General features: G+C 43.4%; 1 long non-coding RNA gene across 7 annotated transcripts in view; it reads right to left on the bottom strand.

The window, feature by feature from the left end:
* The window catches only part of LOC132498033 (uncharacterized), a 66890-nt gene extending 46766 nt beyond the window's left edge, over nt 1–20124 (bottom strand). For 6 of the 7 annotated variants that reach the window (XR_009533656.1, XR_009533654.1, XR_009533660.1 and 3 more), the window contains exon 1: nt 19934–20124. This is a non-coding gene — a long non-coding RNA (uncharacterized LOC132498033). Of the gene's footprint in view, nt 1–18689; nt 18787–19933 lie in introns of all 7 variants that reach the window. The other variant, XR_009533655.1, reaches the window with a different exon arrangement.
* Nucleotides 20125–26031: the final 5907 nt, after the last annotated feature.

Raw genomic sequence — 26031 nt, 5'->3', positions numbered from 1 at the left:
AGGGACGTAGTGAGAGAGTAGCACTGACATATATACACGACCAAATGTAAAAGAGCGAGTGGGAAGCTGCCGCATAGCACAGGGAGATCAGCTCGGTGCTTTATGTCCCCCACAGGCGTGGGATAGGGAGTCTGGGAGGGAGCCTCAAGACGGGGGGATATGGGGATATACGTATACATATAGGTGATTCACTTTGTTGTAAAGCAGAAACTAATACAGTGTTATAAAGCAATTATACTCTAATAAACATGTATTTTAAAATACCACAACGTTGTAAATCAACTACACTAGAAAATATTTCTTAAGTGAAAAAGATTTTTTGAATGTATGTTTTATCGTGTGTGTGTACCACAGGTTCAATATATATGAATTATGTCAAATTGATTACATTGTTTTTCAAAATAAAGAATTTTTGATATTCTATATCAGCTGCATAATATAAATGCAGAAAAACTATTTTTTTTCCTAAAGTTCAGAAATACCCATTTTGCTCATTCAGTATACTATAAACCACTAACTGTTAAAAAGGGATTCATGGGCCTCCCTGGTGGCGCAGTGGTTGAGAGTCCGCCTGCCGATGCAGGGGATATGGGTTCGTGCCCCGGTCTGGGAGGATCCCATATGCCGCGGAGCGGCTGGGCCCATGAGCCATGGCCGCTGAGCCTGCGCGTCCGGAGCCTGTGCTCCGCAACGGGAGAGGCCACAACAGTGAGAGGCCCGCGTACAGCAAAAAAAAAAAAAAAAAAGGGATTCATGACCTCTTTCTTCCAAAGAAATATTTCTGCACTCACACAAGTTTAATAGAATGTTCCACCATGAACTGGCTTCCCACCTTAGAGACACGAGATTTACATCCTGAAATCTCTTTCTTGCAAAAATGTCCAAATAGCATCCTAGCATTACAGAAAAGAAATGCTTTTTGCCAGATCTCAAATTACATACAACTTTATCACGACATCATGTATGTTTTTTTCCACACACACAGACTGCATTTTATTTTTACAAGAGAAAAATCAACTGACACCAAACATTGTAAATGGATGACCACAGCAAAAGCAACAATGATTGTAATTACCAAACATGAAACACACTCATACTATTGTCATAATATTGACATTCATTCCAGGAATCCTCCACAGCTCCTTTAATTTGCAGTGAAAGACACCATTTTTTTTTTTTTTTTTTTTTTTTGCAGTACGCGGGCCTATCAGTGTTGTGGGCTCTCCCATTGTGGAGCATAGGCTCCGGACGTGCAGGCTCAGTGGCCATGGCTCACGGGCCCAGCCTCTCCGCAGCATGTGGGATCTTCCTGGACTGGGGCACGAACCCGTGTCCCCTGCATCGGCAGGCGGACTCTCAACCACTGCACCACCAGGGAAGCCTGACATCATATATATTTAAATTATCAGCACTCACCTGAGATCTTCAAAAATCAACAAAAACATAATTTTGTGCTCTCTTTCATTTATTCTGGTTCTAAGTGCTCATTTCTAAACGAAAGTATTTAAGTATGTTAACGTCATCTTATAACATCATATTTCAAATGACTACCGTCTCTCCAAAGATGCAATATGAGGAACTCATAATTAGGCTCTCCAAAGTTTTACTCTTTGAATCTGTATTACACTTCTGCTGAACTTCACACTGCTCATTATTCTCTGAGAATATTCTTTTTCTTGTATGCCCATCTCACATGCTCTTTCATTTCATGAAGTTTTTTCCTACAATTTTATGCCTAGTTTATTTCTGAGAAAATGCATTATTCCAGATTGATAATTATAGACACAAAGACTTCTATATAATTCCCTGAGAGTTTCAAAAACTCCTTCTTCTTTTTTTTTTAAATACCTAGATTCTGAAGCTCTCCACAAAGCATTACTAAAATTGCATTTACATAGTATCTACATATTAATCACACATTAATGCATTTACAATTGTATTATGCTTTATTGCTAATTTTGGAGCATAAACGTAGCTGTCTTATTTACCACCCTCTTGGAAATCACTTTAATATTTGCCCTTAGGACTTGAAAGAGAATGGATAAATAAAAACCTGAAGAATATGCAAATACAATTTATATATTTCTCATAAAATTAGGTGATTATCTAACCTTTATCCAGAAAAAAGAAGAGCCCACATACTCTGCAGTCATGATACTCGAGAATGTGTGGTCTTCCAGCAGGAAAACATGCAGTAATCCACGTGGCAGAGTTTACCTGTGACCAGCTGGGGTTAGTGTCCTATGCATTCCTTACATGCAACATATCAGGAGTGGCCAAACTGAATTTGTCAGTTGTGGCAATAAGTATAATGAAGATTTGTAGCAGGTCATGCTCATATATGCAGCACAGGTACAATCAACATTTTGCTCAATTCTGGTAGATCTAAATCTGTATCTGTTACCTTGTCTTTAACGAGGAAATGTCAGAACTGACTTACCAAAAAAAAGTGTTTTGTTTGTTTGTTTTAATTACAGTCACAGTGAGTAAGACATAGCTCAGAACAACTAATGTGACTTAGTGATTCTCTCATCAGGAAATGCAGTTTCTACTTCCCTGTTTATTCTCCACATCTTGTAGTAAGTTAAGTTTCAGTGAAAGATAAATCTACAGAGTGAAAAGAAAAGAAAACTTACATGTGTTGATAAGATCATTCTGACAGGTTTTACCACGTATGTCAGTGCTTCTGGTGATGGACACAAGCTAGAGCTCCCTACTCTGACATTTTCACTGATGTCATTCCCCTTGACCCTCAATTTGAAAGTGGATAAAAATGTTTTCTATGTTTTCTTCTTTAAGAAATTAAATAAAGAATGCTGTCTAGACATGATCCTCTAATGACTTTCAGTCAGTGGTCATCAAGAGAAGAAAAGCACAGAATCTCATCCCCACAGAAGGGTGACATTCAGTCAGGTAAGAAAATTCTCCCCAAAATCAGAGCTTCATCTTTAACATTCAATCAAAGGCTTTCACAGGTTCTTCATACTCTGCACTCAGCTTTACCATACGGGATTGGCTCTGAGAATCTCACACCAGATGACTGACAAACATGTCATAGTACACTGATCTGGGACCAGATCCTGCCTCTCTTAGTGATCTCCCGCAGGGACATTGCAATATTCTAGGATATTTCCTGGAGCCCTCTACTCTATACAGGTACACTTCCAAGTAGAAACAGAAGCTTTGATTCTCACTGGGACCCCTGCTCTGTCCAACCAACCTCTCTAGAAATATGATGTTCTAATCTCTCCTGATTAGAACATTGCACGGTCTCTCACTGTGCTAATTTAGTAAAGGTAAAAGAGAAACAAGAAAGAGCAAACTATGCAGGGAGCAATATATAAGATTCCTTTACTTCATGTATTTATCTGATATACACAAATATTGAGAAATATAGATTCATTTCATAATGGTCAAGAAAAGAGGAGGAGGAACCTCCATGCCAACAGTATATATAAATTGGAATCAATCCTGCATAAGTTCCAGCTAAAGCTTAGCTACGAGGTACTAACTCTTCTCATAAAGCAGCAATAGTTCTCCATCATTTGAAGCACACTGAGGACTCAGACAGCTGGATGCTGAGGGTGTAGTCTCCTCACTCGAATTCTGTACCTGCATCACAGAGCAATGAAATATTCCCAAAGAATTATTAAGGATGAGGTGGGGAGCCGAAATAAAAAAGATGAAACCACAGTCTGCCCTACCATCTGTACTGCTGGATGTTACCACCATCTTGGCCCAGTATGACCTTCCCACTTTTGTCTGGGCCTCCCTACTTCCCACCTCCATCCTCTCATTATATCTTACCTACACATGGAAACGACTCTAGTTTTTCCACTGATCTTCATCAACAAGCAATCCAAATAGCAACTGTGTATATAACTCCTTAGAAACCTCAGGTATGACTCAGTAATACATGACCTTCGAAGTTAAAAGTTTTCCTAATTCCCTTTATTATTATTTTTTCCAATTTCCATGTACTTACACTCTCAGGACCTCCACTGTTCTCAGGTTCGTCTTCCCTGCAAAATCTGTCAACTTAGACATAGACTTAAGTACCACCCTCTAATTATCTCCTAGGGAATCCAGTTTTTAAAAAAGCCTCAGCAAGCCTTATGGACTTTAGTAAAGACTCTTAAAGATAACCCAGGGGAGATAGCAGTACACCCACAGATATCTATTTAATACACCCTCAGAGGAATTTTGTTTCTTTTGTATAAAGTCTCTTCTGTCCAATGAAGACTCTCAGCTCTTCTTCTTCAACATATGCAGTGTCTCACCCTTCTGATTACTCTCTGCTGTATCCCAGGGCCACTCCCTTTCCTGATATTACATTCTTTCCCAATTTTGTTAGTAACATCAAATAACATAAAGTATAACATGTTAATTATTATAAAGTGCACCGTTCAGTGATATTAAATACATTCATATTATTGGACGATCAACATCGCCATTTATCTTTCTAATTCTTTTCTACGTTTTAAAACTGTAACTCTATATCCTTTAAACATAACTTTCCTTTTTGTTCCATAACCACCTGAAAAGCATCATTACCCTCCCAATTTCTATGGTTTTGACTACACTAAGTACCCCATATAATTGAAATAAGTAGTTGCATTGTTATGACTCACTAAAAGTCACAAAAATGGCATATTTGGTAGCTAAATTTCCTCAGGATTCATCCATGTTGTAGCATATTCCTAGATGTTTTCCTTCTTAACACTGAATAATATTGTATTATATGGGTATACCACACTTTGCTTATCCAGGAACTAGTGGATGAACATTTAGGTTGCTTTCATATTTTAGCTACTGTGATTATTACTGCTCTATACACTGCAGTACAAATATTACTTTAAGACCCCGATTTCAATTCCTTTGGGTATACCTCATAGTAAAAATTTCCTGGATCATGTAGTAATTCTATTTTTCAATATCTGAAAAATTGCCATACTCTTTTGCAAAGCAGCTGTATCATTCTACATTCCCACTGACAGAGCACAAAGCTTCCAACTCCCTCACATCCTCACCAATACTTGTTTTCTGCTTGTGTATGTGTCTGTGTGCTTGTGTGTGTATGCATGCACACAAATATATAAACATGCATTTAATGATATGGAGCATCTATTCACGTGCTTAGTCATTTGTACATCTTTTTGAAGAACCATCTATTCAAGTCTTTTATCCATTTTTGAATCAGGGTGTTTGCTTCTTGTTGAGTTGTAGGAGTTCTCTGTATATTCTGAATAGAAATCTCTTGTCAGATAGATGGCTTTCAAATATTTTCTCCCATCTTGTGGGTTGCCATTTTATTCTGTTTACATTCCTTTGATACACATTTTTTTAAATATGTACTGCAAATTGTTTATTTTTTTGTTAGCTGTACCTTTGTTGTTCCTTCGTTTCATATTGAGGAAATCACTGCCAAATACAATGTCATGAAGCTCTTCTCCTGTGTCTTCTTCTAAGACTTTTTATTTTATTAGGTCTTATATTTAGTTTTTTGATATGTTTTCATTAATTTTTGCATATGATGTTAGGTAAGAGTCCATCTTCCTTCTTTTGCATGTTGACAACAAGACTTCTCAGCATCATTTGTTGAAAATACTGTCCTTTCTACTTTGAAAAGACTTGGCAACTTGTCAAAACCCATTTGGCCATATATCAGGGTTTATTTCTGGGTGTTCTATTCTATTCTATTGGTCTTGAATAAGGGAAAAAATAGTATAACCTATCCAGGTTGATAAAGAACATAAAGAAAGACCAGGACTGAGATTAGGAGGGCAATATAAAAAAGCAGGGAGTAAAAGACAGTGTGAGAGAAGATCTTGTACTTGCAAGTTCATGGAAATATGATCATGTTAAATCACTAAACGCCTGACTTTGAACAATACCGTAAATATGCTAGCAAGAAACGTAACACTTACCCATCTCTGGGAAATACAGTATGGGCAAAAAGATAAACTACACACAAATATATTAAAAAGGGAAGGGTTTTCATGGTGTGAGAATATTGTGGGATTTGAAATACAATTTACTTCTGTTCTACCATTGTCTCTAAAATTTATCAAAGTGTATATACAAGCAATTCCAATTCTGGTAATGTGCTTGACAGGTTTAATATGAACTTCAGCAGACCAGTAAATGTACATTGATAGTAGGACTGTTCCCTAATCCAAAAAACAAAACACAAAAACTGGAAAGACTTAGAGTTCACTTTGTCAACACACATACAGATGCAGCGATGGTTAACGGTCCAAAAAAAGAAGGTGAGCATGGGTGCAAGAGGTTAATCCCCAGTCTGGTGTGGGGTGCAGAGTTTGAGGGTAAAACCGGTAGAAAATGCTTTTGTTCTACCCTTGATTTTTTGAGGTATGGAAATTCACAGGTCACTACCTTCATTTCAAAATGAATGAATGCACTATTCAATTTTTTTTAAAACAGGAGAAGTAAACATGAGTGATAATAAATTTTAAACTGTCGCTAGTCAAATAAGATACTAAGAAAAATTAAATCATATGATTTAAGAATGAAGTGGAGAGATTGTCTAAGATGGTAGCATTCAAAGACCCAGAGTTTGATGCCTCTCATGGGCACACCAAAGTCACAACTGTTTACAGAACAGCAATTGATGAAAAAGGCCGAGACCTACCATAAAAGATGTTTTAGAGCTAAAGATATAAGTAAGGCACCTCGGCAAGACAGGAAGGAAGGGCAAAATCTCAACAGAGTCAAGACTCATCCCCCCAGGTGGGTGGCCCACAGATGGGAGAATAATTACAATTTCTGAGGTGCACTCAGGTGGCAAGGGGTATGAACCCAACATCAGGCTCCCAAGCCCAGGGACCCTGTGCTGGAAAGAAGGGTTCCTAGAAAGTTGGGCTTTGAAGACCAGTGGTGCTTATTTTCCAGAGAGCCTGAGGGTTGTGGGAAATAGAGATTCCACACTTAAAAGATGCTCACAGGGCTCCCCTGGTGGCTCAGTGGTTGAGAGTCCACCTGCTGATGCAGGGGACACGGGTTCGTGCCTCGTTTCGGGAGGATCCCACATGCCGCAGAGCGGCTGGGCCCGTGAGCCATGGCCGCTGAGCCTGTGCGTCTGGAGCCTGTGCTCCGCAATGGGAGAGGCCACAGCAGTGAGAGACCCATGTACTGCAAAAAAAAAAAAAAAAAAAAAAAATGCTCACAAAATCCCACATGACCCGAGAATCAGAACAGAAGCCGTCATTTGAACGGATCCTGGGTCACACCTGCCTCCTGATCTTGGCGAGTCTCCCAGAGAGTCCAGAGGCAACTACAGCACAGCCTCAGGGACACAGACACTGGCAGCAGCCACTTGGGGTAGCTCCTTCTACCTCGTGGCCACTGGTACCAGCAAGCATAATTTCAGAGTCCTCCCTCTATCTTTTTAGCCTCAGGGTCTAGCCCTATCCATTTCCACCAGACTATAGACACAAGTACTAGGATGCTGCAGGCCAAGCAACTGACTGAGCAGGGGCATAGCCCCATCCACCAGCAAACAGGCTGCTTTCAGACCCTCTCAATGCACAGCTGCCGCTGGACATGGGCCCAGCCACCAAAAGCCCCAGGACCAGCCTCCACACCTAAGTGGAGAGGCACCAGCCCCAGAGTCCTTGGCCCCTCTGACAAGTGAGCCTGCTCTGGCCTTGGAATCAGTCTCACCGTCGGCAGGTGATTGCTGCACAGGGACTGGATGGAGCTTGGACCTACCCAACAGCAAATCTGCTCTAGCAGTGGGATCAGCCTCATACACCAACAGGCACACACCAGCTCCAGGAATACCACAGCCCAGCAGCCTGTGTGACCAGAACACTCACTTGCAGGCCAGAAGCAGCCATGGACTCACTTGCATCTTGACCCTGCCCATCAGAATGACAGCACAAGATTAGGGATACCCCAGACCCTGCAGATAGCTGTGTCAGGAACAGTGATCCAACACCAACTCTGAGACTCCTGGGCCCTGCAGCCAGAACTCAGGACCTGTGTCTTCCTCCCAGTAGCCAGCATCACCCCAGTGACTGGGCACTAGCCCTGATATCACCTGGACTGCAATTCTACCCATAAGTGAACCAGCACTAGATTTGGTGTCCCACAGAGTCGTGCAGCCAACTGCCTTATGATTTAGCCTCACCAAGCAGCACAGACAGCCTCCATACAAGGCAGAGTCTGTCAAACAAGCCGTCTGGGGGCAGCCAAGCCTACCAGACCACCCACAGTAGTCAGCCCACCACAACAGAAGAGCCCAAGTAGCCCACATAGGGGGTACACCTAGAACATATAGTTCTAGTGACCAGGGGACAGTGGGCTTCTGGGACACATAGGACCCCTCCTACAAAAGGCCACTTCTAGAAGGTCAGGAAATGTAACGAACCTACTACATACACAGCAATAAAAACAGCAAGTTAAGAAAAATGAGGTGACACTGAAACACGATCCAAATGAAGGAACAAGATAAGAGCTCAGGAGAGGATCTACGTGAAGGGGAGGTAGCCAACCTCCTCAACAAGTAGTTCAAGGTAATGACTACAAAGATGATCAAAGAACTCAGAAGAGGATCTACGTGAAGTGGAGGTAGCCAATCTCCTCAACAAGTAGTTCAAGGTAATGACTACAGAGATGACCAAAGAACTCAGAAGAGGATCTACGTGAAGTGGAGGTAGCCAACCTCCTCAACAAGTAGTTCAAGGTAATGACTACAGAGATGACCAAAGAACTCAGAAGAGGATCTACGTGAAGGGGAGGTAGCCAACCTCCTCAACAAGTAGTTCAAGGTAATGACTACAGAGATGATCAAAGAACTCAGAAGAGGATCTACGTGAAGTGGAGGTAGCCAACCTCCTCAAAAAGTAGTTCAAGGTAATGACTACAAAGATGACCAAAGAACTCAGAAGAGGATCTACGTGAAGGGGAGGTAGCCAACCTCCTCAAAAAGTAGTTCAAGGTAATGACTACAAAGATGACCAAAGAACTCAGAAGAGGATCTACGTGAAGGGGAGGCAGCCAATCTCCTCAAAAAGTAGTTCAAGGTAATGACTACAAAGATGACCAAAGAACTCAGAAGAGGATCTACGTGAAGTGGAGGTAGCCAACCTCCTCAAAAAGTAGTTCAAGGTAATGACTAGAAAGATGATCAAAGAACTCAGGAGAAGATCTACGTGAAGTGGAGGTAGCCAACCTCCTCAAAAAGTAGTTCAAGGTAATGACTACAAAGATGACCAAAGAACTCAGAAGAGGATCTACGTGAAGTGGAGGTAGCCAACCTCCTCAAAAAGTAGTTCAAGGTAATGACTACAGAGATGACCAAAGAACTCAGAAGAGGATCTACGTGAAGTGGAGGTAGCCAACCTCCTCAAAAAGTAGTTCAAGGTAATGACTACAGAGATGACCAAAGAACTCAGAAGAGGATCTACGTGAAGTGGAGGTAGCCAACCTCCTCAAAAAGTAGTTCAAGGTAATGACTACAAAGATGACCAAAGAACTCAGGAGAAGATCTAAGTGAAGTGGAGGTAGCCAATCTCCTCAAAAAGTAGTTCAAGGTAATGACTACAAAGATGACCAAAGAACTCAGAAGAGGATCTACGTGAAGTGGAGGTAGCCAATCTCCTCAAAAAGTAGTTCAAGGTAATGACTACAAAGATGACCAAAGAACTCAGGAGAAGATCTAAGTGAAGTGGAGGTAGCCAACCTCCTCAAAAAGTAGTTCAAGGTAATGACTACAAAGATGATCAAAGAACTCAGGAGAGGATCTACGTGAAGTGGAGGTAGCCAATCTCCTCAACAGAGAGTTCAAGGTAATGACTATAGAGATGATCAAAGAACTCAGAAGAGGATCTACGTGAAGTGGAGGTAGCCAATCTCCTCAACAGAGAGTTCAAGGTAATGACTACAAAGATGACCAAAGAACTCAGAAGAGGATCTACGTGAAGTGGAGGTAGCCAATCTCCTCAAAAAGTAGTTCAAGGTAATGACTACAAAGATGACCAAAGAACTCAGGAGAAGATCTACGTGAAGTGGAGGTAGCCAATCTCCTCAAAAAGTAGTTCGAGGTAATGACTATAGAGATGACCAAAGAACTCAGAAGAGGATCTACGTGAAGTGGAGGTAGCCAACCTCCTCAAAAAGTAGTTCAAGGTAATGACTATAAAGATGACCAAAGAACTCAGAAGAGGATCTACGTGAAGTGGAGGTAGCCAACCTCCTCAAAAAGTAGTTCAAGGTAATGACTACAAAGATGACCAAAGAACTCAGGAGAAGAGTGGACGACCAGAGCAAGAAGGTAGAATTTTTTTAAAAAGAGTTAGAGCACTAAAGAACAACAAAACAGAGATGAGGAATACAATAACTGAAATGAAAAATACACTAAAAGGAAACTACTGTAGACTAAATGACACAGAGGAATGAATCAGAAAACTGAAGGACAGAGTACTGGCAATCACTGAAGATGAACTGTAAAACAATAGATTAAAATGAAATGAAGAAAGTTGAACAGACATGTGAAACATCAAGTGTACTAATATTTGCATTATACTGGTCCCAGAAGCAAAAGGGAAAGAGAAAGCAGTGTAGAGCATACCTGAAGACATAAGAGCTGAAAACTTCCATAACCTGGGAAAGAAAACAGACATCCAAGTCCAGTAAACACAGTAAGGCCAAAACAGGATCAACCCAAACAGGACCACACCAAGACTCATTGTAATTAAAATGGCAAAAAAATAAAGATAAAAAGACACTATTAAAAGGAGCAAAGGAAAAGCAACAAGTTACAAACGTGCGAACTTGCATTAAGTTATCAGCTGACTTTTCAGGATAACCTCTGCATGCCAGAAGGGAGTGAGTGGCATGGTACATTTAAAGTCATGAAAGGGAAAAGCTTATAACCAAAAATACTCTACCCAGCAAGGCTCTCCTTCAGATTTGATGGTGAGATCTAAAGTTTTACAGAGAAGCAAAACTAAAAGAGCACAGTATCGCCAAACCAGCTTTATGAGAAATCTTAAAGGGGCTTTTCTTAGTGAAAAAGAAAAGGCCATGACTGAAACATAAAAATTAGAAAAGGAAACTTACTAACGGAAAAACCTCATTGGATAAGGCAAATATTCAACAAAGGCAGTAAATCAACCATGTACACAGCTAATAGGAAGGATGAAAGAAAACAGTAATAAAATCATCTATATTCACAATAAGAAGTTAAGGGACACACAAAACAAGTAGATGTAAAATATAAGGTCAAATTCAGTAACTGTGGGGGAGCAGGGTAACAATGCAGGGTTGTTAGTGTCCATGTAAAATTAAGAGCTCAGCAACTTAAATAATCACACTCACACATACACACACACACACACACACACACACCTGAAAGAAATCCAAACATAATATTAAAGATAGTCCTCACGTCACAGATGAATAAAAGGGGAAGAAAGGAACAGTGAAGAAATTAAAGAGGGATTCTAAAAATACCCAAGAGAAATGAAAATGAACACACAGTGATCCAAAATCTATGGGACACAGCCAACGCAGTTCACAGGGGGAAGTTATAGTGATACAAGCTTATTCTTAGGAAACAAGAAAAATATCAAATAAACAACCTAACATTACACCTGAAGGAATTAGAAAAAGAAGACAAAAACAAAACTCAAAGCTGTCAGAAAGAAAAAAATTAAGAAAACAATACCATATGCAATCACACTAAAAATAATAAGATACCTAAGAACAAACACACCTCAGCAGGTAAAAGACATGTACTCAGAAATGTATCAGCCATTGGTGAAAGAAGTTGAAGGCAACAGAAAAAGATGAGAAAATATAGCAGGTGCATGGACTGGAAGAATTAATACTGTTAAAATAACCATACTGCCAAAGACAATCTACAGATTTAATGCAATCCCTATCAGAATACCAAAGCATTTTCATAGAACTTGAAAAAGTAATTTTAAAATTTGTATAGAAACACAAAGACCCCAAATAGCCAAACAATCTTGAGAAAGAACAGAGCTGGAGGCATCAGGCACCTTTACTTCAGATTATACTGCAAAGCGACAGTAATCAAAGAGCATCGGACCGGAGCAAAAACAGACACAAAGATCACTGGAATAGAATAGAGATCCCAGAAATAAGCCCACACGCGTATATTTAATTGATTTATGACAAAGCAGGCAATATGGAGAAAGAACTGTCTCTTCAATAAGTGGTACTAGGAAAACTGGTCAGCTACATGGAAAAGAATAAAATTAGAGTATTTTAGCACACCGTATATAAAATTAATGCAAAACTGAATAAAGACCTAAATGTAGGACCACAAAACCCCGAGAGGAAAATACAGAACATTCTTCAACATAAATGATAGCAACAGTTTTGCGTTCAGTCTACTAAGGCAAATGAAACAAAAGCAAAAATAAACAAATGGGACTTCACTAAACTTAAAAGATTTTGCACAGCAAAGGAAACCAAAGACAAAATGAAAAGACAACCTGCTGAAGGAGAGACAATATTTGCACATGATAAGAGGTTAACACCAAAAAGATGACCAAGCAAGGGTTCATATCTAACCTACAGAAACAGCACATGCAACTCAATATCAGAACAACACCCAAAATATTTTTTTAAAAAATGAGAAGACCTAAATAGACATTTTTCCAAGGAAAAAATACAGATAGACAGCCAGAATGCACAAAGATGCTAAACATAGCTAATCGGCAATAAAATGCAAATCAAAACTATGAGATATATCACCTCAGTCTTGTCAGAATGGCTGTCATCAAAAAGGTCACAAATAACAAAGGTTAGTGAGGATGTGGAGAAAGGGAAACTCTTGTAAACTCTTGATGTGAATGTGAAGTAGTGCAGCTACTGTGGAAAGAAGAATGGAGGTTCCACAAAAAACTAAAAATAGAACTACCATAATATCCAGCAATTTCCCTCTTGAGTATATCAGAAGAAAACAAAAACACTATTTAAAAAAAAATAATAACTGCACACCAATGTTCATAACAGCGTTATTTGCCATAGCCAAGATATAGAGTCAAACTAAGTGTTCATCAATAGGTTAGGGGATAAAAAAATGATATTTATGATGACTTCAGCAAAAAATGAAATTTTGCTATTTGCAAGAACATGGATGGACTTGGAGGGTATTATGCTTAGTAAAATAAGCCGCAGAGAAAACAAGCCTGGTAGGTTATCACTTACACGTGGCATCTAAAACATTGAATACAACAACAACAACAATGAAACAGACTCACAGATTAAAGAACAGACTAGTGGTTACCAGCAGGGAGAGACAGGGTGGAGGAGCAAAATAGTGGTAGGAGATTCTGAGGAAGAATCCACTATGTATAAAATCAATAATCTACAGTGACGTTCTGTATAGCATGGGGAATAGAGCCACTCTTTTATAATAAGTATAAATGGAGAAGAACCTAAACATTTATGAGTCACCATGTTGTACCTCTGAAACTAATATAATAATGTAAATTAACTATAGATCAATAAAATATAAAGTAAGAAACAATAAAGGAGAGACAGATTATTAGATAGAAATCAATTAAATAAACACAAGTTTTGGAAATCAAGGAATTAAAAAACAACATGTAAGACAACATTGGCCTTTAAAGTGTACGATCTATTCATTTAAAAGAAATCATTTAAGTGGTGAAAAATGGTACCCATTCTCACAATTTTGTATATCTAGGATAAATTATTATCTACAAAAATATGTTACAAATATTCACTCAAAAAGAAAGAGAAAATTTGGATTAACCCATTTTAGTATACAAATTTAATATCAAAGTCTCTATGTAACATTGATGTGAATAAGTTCTGTTAGCCACTTCTAGTTTCTTTGTGATGTAAAATCTTTTAAAGCATAAAAATCAGCCTTTCTACATCATTCCATTAGACATACCTAGAAGTTAAAAGAAATGAGAAGACAGAAAAATCAACCAGGAAGGTGAATTTACTGAGAAACAGCCATTCGTTCTCCCTCCTCCTTTGCTTTTCCTCCTTTTCCAGGTCTCTTTCGGTTCCAATCAAGAGAAGTCTTGAGAATTCTGAGAATATTTCTTTGAGGGCTTCAAACCACCATACCTATGTCCTCTGCCACAACTACACACACGGGAACAAAAATAAACCTCTGCTATCTACTCATGTAGGAGAGATTCATGCAAAATAAACTCCTACATGGAGACCAACAGGTGAGTTTTCTACCTGTTCTTTATAATGTCCTTCCATTATAGTAAATCCCACACATTATGAGGCAGAAGGGGTTATGTGAGCTCTTCCTTGAAGTCAAAAACCTTGCATTCATTTCAAGTACCTGGTGATCATAGGGTACAGCCAGGGAAGGTGCCATCACCCTCGGGGCGGGGGGTGGCGGTGAATGGGCTTCCGCAACCATGCACCTCCTGATGAACAGATTCTGAAGAAACAAAGGGCGGTCACACCGCAGCCAGCCTGTCAGACTGTCGGGCCACTGGGCAACCCCACCAGTCTGGAAGTGCCCCATAAGTTGCTCAAAGCAAAACTCTACACCCCCACCGTGAAGCCAGGCAATTTGGGCCAGAGAGTCAGAGGAGACCGGTAATCAACTCCTCCTCTCTGCTCACCTCCTTGGGGTTACAGCAACCACATCTCCAAACCCAACTCTGATCCTGGAGTGCCAAGGTGGGAGCACAGGTGGGCTCTGCCGGTGCTTCAGCGCCTTCTGGGAAGCCCCCTAGTTTGAATATGATTTGAGTTTGATCCTGAGAAACCATCAGAACTTCCCACCAGAGATAAATGAGGAGATTCTGGCCTTTATTAGTGCGCACAGTGAGCCCGGTTGTCTTGGCTGTACTTGCCAACCCTCCTATTTTACGCACCTATGTTTATCCACCTTCCTCCCTGTGAGTACCTTTGATTAACCCTGAGCTCAGACTCCTGACCTATTACAGTGACTTTTTCAGTCTTTCTTTAAAAATGTACAGGTAGGGTTTCTCTGGTGGCGCAGTGGTTGAGAGTCCGCCTGCAATGCAGGGGACACAGGTTCATGCCCCAGTACGGGAGGATCCCACATGCCGTGGAGCGGCTAGGCCCATGAGCCATGGCCGCTGAGCCTGTGCGTCCAGAGCCTGTGCTCCACGACGGGAGAAACCACAACAGTGAGCGGCCCGCGTACCGCAAAAAAAAAAAAAAAAAAAAAAGGACAGGTAATAAAATGAATTTAACCTAGAAGCAGCAGCTCAGTAAGGGAAATAAAATCATCAGAAGTTATCTAATCACAGCCACAGCCATCCAGGGCCCTGTCTTATCTGCTGGGGCATAAGAATGGGACCTTCCTAAACTTGAAGGGCATCCAATCAGATAAGTTGATTACGCTCACCTCTGGCTCTTGGAGGGACTGCTAGGCAGTCTACCCAGTGTATACTGACTGCAAAACACGGTCATGGTTTTGAAACACCTATGCTCCAGGAAAGATTTTTGCGGTGCATGGGGAAGGTTTCCTTTTGACATCAAGCAAAAAATAAGTCACCAAGCCCTTTGAGCACAGGGCTTCTTAAGAGGGAAGTAGAAGGAAGGAATGGGCAGAAAACATGATCTCCTCAGAAGTGCAGGGCGTTTTTCCAAAAGAGTAGGATTTAGTCTCAGTTTAAGGAGAACACCTTTAAATAGCTGGGACAGCTCCAAACTGCAGTTTAGGGAACGAGTGCTCCAAAAGAACAGTGCTTTACAAGTCCTGGCCAGGCAGCAAGAGGATGAAGAGTTGGTTTTGCATAGTTTTGAACGCAGGAGTAAAGAAACCGAGGCATCCCTGACTAAAAGGGCCTGAGATCCTATGGCATCAGTGGGTCAGTCAGTTGCAGGGGGCAGGGGGTGTGGGGGGCGATATTTCTATCTCAACGTCTCCCAGGGCAGCCACCCCTCCCAACCCCACCCCCCTACTCCCTTCACCCTTCCTCCCTCCACTGTTGGGTCCCCAGGGACAGCACTTCTTGAGCTGGAGCGCTCAAGCACCATCTCTGCAGTCTGGATTCTTCCTGGAGCCTGGCAAGTTCTGGGACAGGAAGCCAGGTCTGCAAGGCCGCTGGGGTGCAGTCAGCCCTGGAGGTCTGGAGGGGAAATGGAGCCCTGAAGCCCACCCATGTCCTTGAACCCGAGGGAGGAACACATCCTTCTAACAGTACTTCTCAGGGGTCAGCATGCTCCCCACCCGACGGTGATCCATACTCACTTGAGGCAACAAGGACTGCCTCTAACTGGCCCCCTCGATTGCGCCTTAAGGGTCCTCGCACATGTGTGAGAGCGCAGGCCCTGGATCTCTTTAGTCAGCCTAGGCCAGTGCTGCCGGGGTCCCTCCAGTCCCATCCCCCAGCCCCTCCCTCTGGGACTGTATCTAATAGAAGAAAGAGCACAGAGGAATTGGCTAAATCAAGGGACCTGGGAGCCTGGGTATGAGTTTGAAGACCGAGAACCTAAGGCACAATTACATATTATCGGAGACTCTTGTGGGGTGTGTGGGGTGAGGTTAGGAGGCTGAGAGGCTGAGTCGACCTGGTGAGTCCAGCCCCAGGACACCACACAGCCCCGTCCCCCCTTCCCTGCCATCAGACAAGGGGTGCCGCAACTCCAGCCGGGACTCTGCACTTCCCCCTCCCTGATTCTCCTCCAGAAGAGCAGGTGGTCCCGCTCTGAGGGCAGCGGCAAGACAACGGACCAAGTCCCCCCGCACTAAGGCGCTACTGGAAGCTCTTCCTGCACAGCAGTGCTGGCTTGGAGCAAACCCGAGCAGCGCCAAAGTTGGTCTCGTCCTGCAGCGGAGGGACACAGGGTTTAAGCCAGCTGCCCTGGCTTTAAAGCAATCAGCCCCCGCTTTAGGTCAGGTGACCCGACTTTACATCACTGTGTGCCCCTCAAGCCTGCAACTTCAAAAGTTGGGAACTTCACTTTGATCCCAGCACCTCACATAGCTGAATGCACACTAGTCACCCCCAAGCCTGGCTTAGAGGCAGGATATAAGGTAAGGGGATGGGCGTGCACTCATGGTGATGAGGGTGTACTTCATGTACCAGAAGGGTCTAGGCACTCTGGGGTACAGCTAGGAGTGCACGATACAGCAGCTCCCTGGCAAAGCTGGTGAGGCCCAGGGAGAGCAGACACACCCATGCGTGCAGAGGTTCCAGGACGGGAGCTGGAGCACAGCCAGCCAGGTGGGTGTGAAAGTGGAGGATCTGAGCCTTTTGTGAAAGGCAGACACAGAGGATGGATGAGAAACAAAGACCAGATGAAATATGGATTTGAAAAACACACCCTGCTCTTGAAATTGGGGTGGGGGGGCACCCCAGACTTGAGACTTCTTACTCCCCAGTACCTAGTGCTTTGGCCTTTGCCCAATTACTTATAAAATTTACTGATAATATCTAACCCATAGAATACTGCATTTGTAGTGGTATTGCATGTTAATGTTTCTATAGTGGAAAAATCTTTTCTACAAGAAACATGTACACTATCTGAAATCAACTAAAACCCCTCTTTATAAAGTACTATATTGGACTTCCCTGGTGGCGCAGTGGTTAAGAATATGCCTGCCAACGCAGGGGACATGGGTTCGAGCCCTGGTCAGGGAAGATCTCACATGCTGCGGAGCAGTTATGCCCATGCGCCACAACTAGTGAACCTGCAGGCCACAACTACTGAAGCCCGTGGGCCTAGAGCCGGTGTTCCACAACAAGCGCAGCAAGAGAAGCCACTGCAATGAGAAGCCCGCGCACCACAACAAAGAGTAGCCCCCGCTCGCCGCAACTGGAGAAAGCCCGCGCACAGCAACGAAGACCCAACACAGCCAAAAATTAATTAATTAATTAATTAATTTTAAAAAGTACTATATCCTTCTATACATCTTCTCTGGGAAGCACAGAGATGGCGTGGGAGAGTGAGAAAGACCAATATTTAGTGCACATCTCTCATGCAGGTGCTCTGCTGGCTCAGATACATTTATCCCCACTTTACAAAGGAGGAAATAAGCTCAGAGAGGTTTAGTAATGTTCCCAAAGCCAAACAGCTATTGAGTGGCAGAACCAAGATCTGAACCAAGTCTGTTACCTCCAAAGCCTAAGTCCTCATCACAACAAAACTCAATTAATATTTACATTTATCGAATTACATTGCAGCCTGGGGAGTTCTTGGCACAATCCTGAATAAGAGTGAGAAAGAAAGAAATAGCATTGTTCCTACAGTCAACCAAAATTTTTGGAGCAGCGGCTAGATGCCTGGTCCTTTTTGGGGTTCAGCAGTGATCACGACAGGAAAAGTCGTGCTTTCATGAACCATGTAGTGGGGAGGAGAGACGGGTGCAACTTGGGTGAGGGATTTCACCTTGCTGGGCCTCTGTTTTCTCATCTGGAAAATGGGATGGGTGTTCCTCATTTTCTGGGATTGTCCGGCTGGACATTCTCTGATTCCATAAGAAGCATTTGTTTTCCTGTTTCTTTAAAATTCATTCAAGCCATGAGCCGTGATGCATGTTGTTAGCTGCTCCCCAAATCACTCTTCCCCACCCTTTTCCTGTGATCAGGTCTTTCCCGAAACATGACTCACAATCAGTCAAGTCACAGAACCTAAGGGGCACCCAGCAGAAAAATTCCAACCCTTGCTTCTCAGGAGCTCTGTGGTCTACCTGCCAGGTAAACTTAACTCACCTGGGACAAGGTGGCCATCCCTGGTTTCACATCAACATGATCTCAGGCACAAACCTCCTTTTTTTCCATTTGGTCTTTAAGTTACTTGTTGAAACAACTGTACAAATATGACAAAGGTATAAATCAGGCATCTTCTGCCCTCAGCGCCTACTAATACATGATGTTCTGCCACTTTAAGGATAAAGATAGAACATTTCAACATTCTGCTGCCCTCATCATTTGTCATTTTTGTTGATATTTCTATTGAATACATCTTTCAATATTTTAACAATGGAACATTTATTTAGGTTGCTCCAGACCCAGCCTTTAGTGGTAAGGGATTTGTTGTCATATTTCTATTATGTTTCCTTTAAAAACCATTATCCTATTTAAATGGATTAAGTCAATTCTATAGGCATGTATCTTATGATATTCATGAAATGAATCCATAGAGGGCAGTAGTACAATTGATCGCACTTGAGAACCTCTAGTAGCACAGTTAAGTGTACATATTATCTACATGTAAACCAAAGTACATGCCGAGTGAGATTCTCCTACCCTTTTCACTCTGTGCCCCTCAAGCCTGTGAGAAATGGAATATTTCTTGCCATCTCAGTAAACAAAGGATATCACAGTCATCAGCCCTTGCAGCCCTCCAGTGTGAGCCGCGAGCCCTGAGGATCTCAGGATATGCAAATACAGAATGCAGGCCCCAGAGCGCTGAGGTGCATATGAAAGGAAGGAATTCAGGGAGCCCAGCCTCTGGCATCTCCTCAAACAAAGAAAAGCGCTGCATTCCTCACGTTGGGAAAGCCGGTTTTCCTTAGTTAACAATCACCTGCTGATGGTCCCCATTACCTGCGCCAGAGCCCTGCCCTGTCCCCTCCCCCCGGTCCTTTAGCTCAGGGAGGAAGGAGGGCAGAGGGACTCCGCTGAATAAGGGGCCTGCGAGCCTCGGGAGGAGTTTTTAGCTGCCTTCCCCGCAGTCGCGGGGAGGCGCGCTGACGCTGCAGCCGGGCCCTGCGCCTCCCTTGCCCCGTTTCCCCTCAGGACACTCAGGCCGACCCCCTCCCCACGCCCCCCAGGCCCCGCGAGCCAGGCCGAGGGCAGGGGCGAGAGGAGGGACCGAAGTTCCCGGGACCAGACGCTGGGGGCCGCCCTTTCTGCACAGCAGCGGCGGGTGGCAGCGAACCCCTGCCCCTCAGAAGCTGGTCTTGCCCTGCCGCCAGGGCACCGTACCAGGCGGAGGGTCGGCGCCCACTTACCCGGCCCGCCGTCCGCACGACTGTCGCGGCTTCGGCCTCCGGGGCCCCTCCAGAGCCGGCAGCGTCAGTGAGGCCGCCCTCGCCGCGGGCTCCGGGGCAGTTCCGTGAAGGCGGAGGGAAGAGACCCCGAGCCGGGAGCTCCAGCTCTGCGGAAACGCGGGCTCCGTTCTGGGCGCAGTGGGTGGGACCGCTCTGCCCCGAGGCCTTCTGGGAGGGACGGAGGCGCCGGGGGAGGGAGCCGCCAGGAGTGCAGGGCCCCGTCGGAGGTCCTGGAGGGGCGGCCCGGCCTGAGGGCCCCGCCCACTGTGACCGCAGCCCAGGCATTTTTCCTGGAGTCCTACACTACAAAGTTAGAAAGATACACGGTCTATAGTAAATATTCACAAATGATTGTTGCTGCTGTGCTTACTATCCTATTAAAGGTGTAAAATCCATAAAACACTTTAAGCTCAAAATTAAATATGAATTTTTACCTTTCTAATTATGTCTCTGCTATTCACAATTGTCGATAATGAATCAGACTGTGGCATCACTAGTTAAAAGTGAGCTTGTTAAAAAAATAGAACTCAGGCCCACCGGACCTACTGAATCACAATCTGAACTTTTACAATCTCCCCAGTGTACTTGTGTACCCATGAATAGTTGAAAGGTACATTTCTACCTCGACACGTCTTTTCTGTCTGAGAAATACACACATTTTATCCAATTTGATATAAATAAAACACTCAAAAATGCATATGCCTGTGTTGAAACCATCATTTTATCATTTCTTTTCCAGATAAGTATAGTCTCTATACTGGTTTTGTGGATCACATGCCACACTCTTTTCTTGTAGTTAGAAATAAGATAGAGAAACTTACTTTGTAAAAAAAAAAAAAAAAAAAAATATATATATATATATATATATATATATATATATATATATACATTAGTGGGTAATTGAAGACACTCTTCTAAATTAAAACCAGTTCTCTAAACTTGCTCTTTTCTTCTTGGGTCACATTATGAACTCTTCCCGTGGCCACACGGTATGTGTACTTTTAATTTCAGGGACTGCTGACATTCCAGGATATGGCCATAGTTTTCTCTCAAGAGGACAGGCAATGCCTGGACCAAGATCAGTGGGAACTGTCCAGGTATGTGATGTTAGACAAGTATAGGAACCTGCTCTCCTCGGGTGAGGATACCTTCCTTCCAGAATTCCTTATCCAACCACAGGGTTTAGAGTCCTTCATTTGTACAATGTCTCCTGGAATCTTCTGCTTCCTACAATAGGGTTCCAGATTGCAACGTTTCAGGAAAGATTGGGAGTTTGTGGGTATAATTTATCTTATTCTTTTAACATTGCAGCCTCCCTCAGCCGCATAGCACAGGGAGACCAGCTCAGTGCTTTGTGACCACCTAGAGGGGTGGGATAGGGAGGGTGGGAGGGAGGGAGATGCAAGAGGGAAGAAATATGGGAACATATGCTTATGTATAACTGACTCACTTTGTTATAAAGCAGAAAATAACACATCATTGTAAAGGAATTATACTCCAATAAAGATGTTAAAAATAACAAAAATAATAAAATAAAATTGCAGCCTCCCTTTTAATATACTTTGTAACTGCTTGGGCTGTGTCTATATGAACTGTGTACTATATGCTTCTGTCACAGTCCTTACAATATTTTATTGTCTTATTTTCTGTAACAATTCTCCATGGATTCTTTGGGCTTAAGGTATACTAAAAGGGAGACTGCGATTCTGGGACTTCCCTGGTGATGAAGTGGTTAAGAATTCGCCTGCCAATGCAGGGGACACGGGTTCGATCCCTGGTCTGGGAAGATCCCAGTTGCCACAGAGCAACTAAGCCAGTGGGCTACAACTTCTGAGCCTGTGTGCCACAACTACTGAAGCTGGTGCGCCTTGGGCCCGTGTGTCATTTATTTTTTGGAGAATCAACCACCTCTGAGTGATCAAAATTTAGACCAACTAGTCAAAATGCTTTATCACCTGTTCTAAAACACTGATCAACAGAACAAGTTTTACTAGGGATAACAGTGTAATTGTATTCTGGAGTTCATAGCGGCAATATGGTTTATGACCTTGATGCTGGATCACGACATTTCAATGGTATAACTGCTTTTAATTGTTCAACGATTAAAGTCTCACGTGGTCTGAGTTCAGACTGGAGTCATCCTGGTTGCTTTCTGTCTATTGCAGATTTCTGCCAGTAGGAAAGGACAAGAGCATTACGGCTTACTTTACAAAATGTCTGGAAACTAAATGATGATATACTCTACATTCAATTAATTTATACATACCCTACTGTAGAACCATGTGTGTTAAGGTGGCAGAGCCCGGTAATTATGTAAAACTGAAACCTTTATCTGCACTGGTTCAAGTCCTCTTCCTAAGAATATGTTTATAATCAACATTCTTTCACAAATGACCCAATTTAATTCACCATAGCATTCCTCATATTAATTAAATGGAAAATCCTAGGCTATATACAAATCCAGAAAGGGCCAACAATCCTCAGCCCCCATGGATGATTACAAACCATTGCTGAGGCATACAAATTACTTCTTAAAGAACCACTATGTCCATCAACATCATCAATTTATATATTATTGCCCCAATGCTAACCTTAACCCTGGCTCTCAAAACATGAATTCCTCTTCCCATATCTTACCCACTAATTAATATAAATGTTGGCATATTATGTATATTAGCCATATCACCTCTAGCCATTTATTCCATTCTCAGATCTGGATGAGCTTCACATTCAAAATACTCACTCACTGGAGCCCTAGGGACAGTAGCACACACAACCTCCTATGAAGTAATGTAGCAGTTATTCTACTCTCAGTCTTACTGATAAATGGATCATTTACACTTTCAACAGTAATTATTACACGAGAACGCCTATGACTAGTTTCCTCCTGACCCCTACCCAGAATTTGATTATCTCCGCGGTAGCAGAAATCCAATGAAGCCCCACTTGAGTTAACAGAAGTAGAATCAAAACCTGTATATGTCTTCAATGTAGAAAATGTAACAGACCCATTCACCCCGTCCTTCCTAGAGAATATGTCAATTTCCTTATAATAAACGTTTCCACAACAATCTATTTTTAGGAGCATTCAACAATCCCTAGGTGCCAGAATTATAGATTCTTTCATCTTGTGAATATAGTTTTTTTTAAAAAATGATTTTTTATAGTTTTACTGCCTTTAAACAAAATGTACTCCATTGCTGTGGAATATTCCTTCATAGGAGCGTGCATGGTTCATTTCTGCATCTGCTTGTGATGGTCTTCAGGTTCTTTCAGGTTTGGCTCCTGTGGCTGCAGAGTCCATGTCTGTGTGTCCTGGTGCAGGGCTGGGGGGGGGGGGTTGTGTTCAGCTGGGAGGAACACTGTGGGTCTGTGTGCACGGACTTCGCTCTCTGAGGCCCGATTGTTTCAGAAGTGGTTGCACCCCCCGCTGCGCACCAGGCTTTCCATTGCTCCACATCCTGCTGATATTTGATACTGTGTCTTCATGTCTGCCATTCTGGTAGGTGTGTGCACAGTAGTTTTCTTACGGTTTTAATCCCTCGGTTGTTAGTGAAGTTGTGCATCTTGTGTTATTCACGGACTACTTCCTGTTGTTTTTTTTTTAAAGTTTTAAAAATTGTGGTCCAATACACAAAACATAAACTTTACTATCTTAACCATTTTTAAGTGCACATTTCAGGGTCCAGAAGTAATTCGCACTGTTGTGCAAACTTGACCGCCATCGCCCTCCAGAATTTTTTCATCCTGCAAAATTGAAACAGTCCCCATTAAACACTCAGTCGCCATTGTCCCTCCCTCAGCCCCTGGCACTCACCATCCTACTTTCTGTCTCTATGTTTCCGACTGCTCTAGGGGCCTTGTATGAGTGGATCAAGCACTGTTTGTTTGTTTGTGTCTAGCTTACATCACTGAGCATTAATGCCCTCAAGGTTCATCCCTGCTGCAGCCTGTGTCAGAATTGCCTTCCCTTTTAGACTGAATAACATTCCCTTGTATTGATGGACCATGTTTTTCTTCTCCATTCATCCATTAGTGGACACATGTACTATCTACATTCATTTCTCCTGTCATAATATTTGTGGAATAACGTCAGAAAGTCCTATGAATCAAAAGTCATTTGCCATTAACTTTTTCCTTAAACTTTTTGTTGTGAAAAACATCAAAGCTAAGAAAAGGGAAAAATACATGTCAGCTTCACTTGTGTTCAGGACTTAATGCTTTACGGACTCACTTTATGGATTCACTTTATTCCCTGTGTGTGTGCTATGTACATGCGTGTGCATGTGCCTGTTTGCATACCTATGCTGTGCATGTGCATAGGTATGTGCACTTGCACACGTTCGTTAGTGTGCACTTGCTCACGTTAGTGTGTGCATGGGCATATGCATGCATGTGTGTTCATATGCTAGTGTGTGAATATATTTGTGCTGTGCACCTACATATGTTTGTGTGTGTGCTATGCCCGCCTGTGTGCACAACTGTGTGTTTGCTGGAACCACTTGCAGATATATCCACACGCAGCTGCTCTAACAATCCTGCGTAGCCACGTAAAGGTCACAGATCTCAGGGATTTAAATGGATGGAGCAGGATGTCCTGACACAGAGTCTGTCTTCCAATGACTGTCACGGTCTCAGTAACATCCTTCACACCTTCCTTAAGCCCCATTCAGGGTCCAGTTTAGACACCCATTACATTCAGTCACCTGCCCCAGGTCCCCTAAAGCTACAATGTCACAGTTGGAGAGGCCGGCCAAGGCTGGGGATGCCCCTCCTGTTGGCCTGGCCTCCAGGCCCTGCACTTGGCTCCTGTGTTCCCATCTCTCAGCCAGGCCCCGACTTGGATGGGGCCGCCACCTCTTTCCTCACAGTGTCCCATCACCCAGTCAAGGGGGTTCATTCTCCCAAAGTCAGCATCAGGAGTGGGGGCGTGACAGTCCCCACTGGGTCTCCTTCATGTGAGACCTTGTCCTTTTGAAAGAGCAGGCGCCCTGCCCTCGGGGGTGGGGGCTGGGGGGTGACATGCGGCCCACGGTGGGCAGGCGGGTCACCAGGTGGGGCGAGCCAGTGTGCAAGGAGCTCCGCGGTGGGTTCTCCTCTCCAACAGCTTCTGTGCCCCTACCTCTCCCCGTGACTCCCCTCGAAGACAGCGCGGTGCCCGGGACGGGAGCCATGGGAGCCGTCAGCCACCGCCCCCTCTACACACACCCACACGCACACGCACACACACACACACACGCACATGCACATGCACACGCTGCAGGGAAGCAGGACCTGAGTGCAGGGCTCTCAGTGGCCCTGAGCGCCCCGCCCGGAATTGGCCAGTGGAATGGACAGACCGGATCTCCCGGCCCGGACCATGCAGGACTGTCCTGCTTGGGTTCCAGTGCGGCCGCCTCCTTCTGGAAGCTTGGGAGGCTGGAATCAGGCCACTTCTTGTCTGTCCTGGCAGCAGACAGGGCTGCACTCTCAGAAGTTCATGGCTCACCCATGGATCCTGACCATCAGGTGGCCAGAGAAACTGGTAACATTTCTGTTTTGCCTGTTGAAATGTTTAATGACAAAGATTTTGTTCAGTTTCCTGATGTGGGTGTCCAAAGATGAGGGACCCATGTGTGTGATCTGTACCTCCTATGAGATCAGCCCTAAGCTAGTTTAAACATGGTCGAGTTCTGTCTACGTGGTAGATTTAGACCTCTGCATGTCCTTTCTACTGATTATGTTCAGAGCTGACCATGTGTTGTCTATAAGAAGAAGATTTAGGCCTGACCATGTTCTGTGTACGCTAGGACTATGGGAACCTGGGTAGAAACCCGACCTGGCCTCAGGACTGGGAAGCTCCGTGCCTGCATCTGAAGGTGAGTGCTTAAATGTCTGGGGTCTGGAACTGAGGTGGGCTTCTCTAAGTAACAGCCTCTCTTCTGAGTGTGGTTACTTGGTCCTCCCAAGGGTCAGTGCTCTGGTCGGGGCCTTAGTCTTAATCCCTGTAAGGTTCACCTTCCCTGGGGCTCGTGGAGAATCCACAGGAGGGCTACCTGGCAATAATTCCAATTCACCAG

The sequence above is a fragment of the Mesoplodon densirostris genome, chromosome 10 (assembly GCF_025265405.1).
Source record: "Mesoplodon densirostris isolate mMesDen1 chromosome 10, mMesDen1 primary haplotype, whole genome shotgun sequence".
Taxonomy (NCBI): domain Eukaryota; kingdom Metazoa; phylum Chordata; class Mammalia; order Artiodactyla; family Ziphiidae; genus Mesoplodon; species Mesoplodon densirostris.
This window is presented reverse-complemented; position numbering and strand designations above follow the sequence as displayed.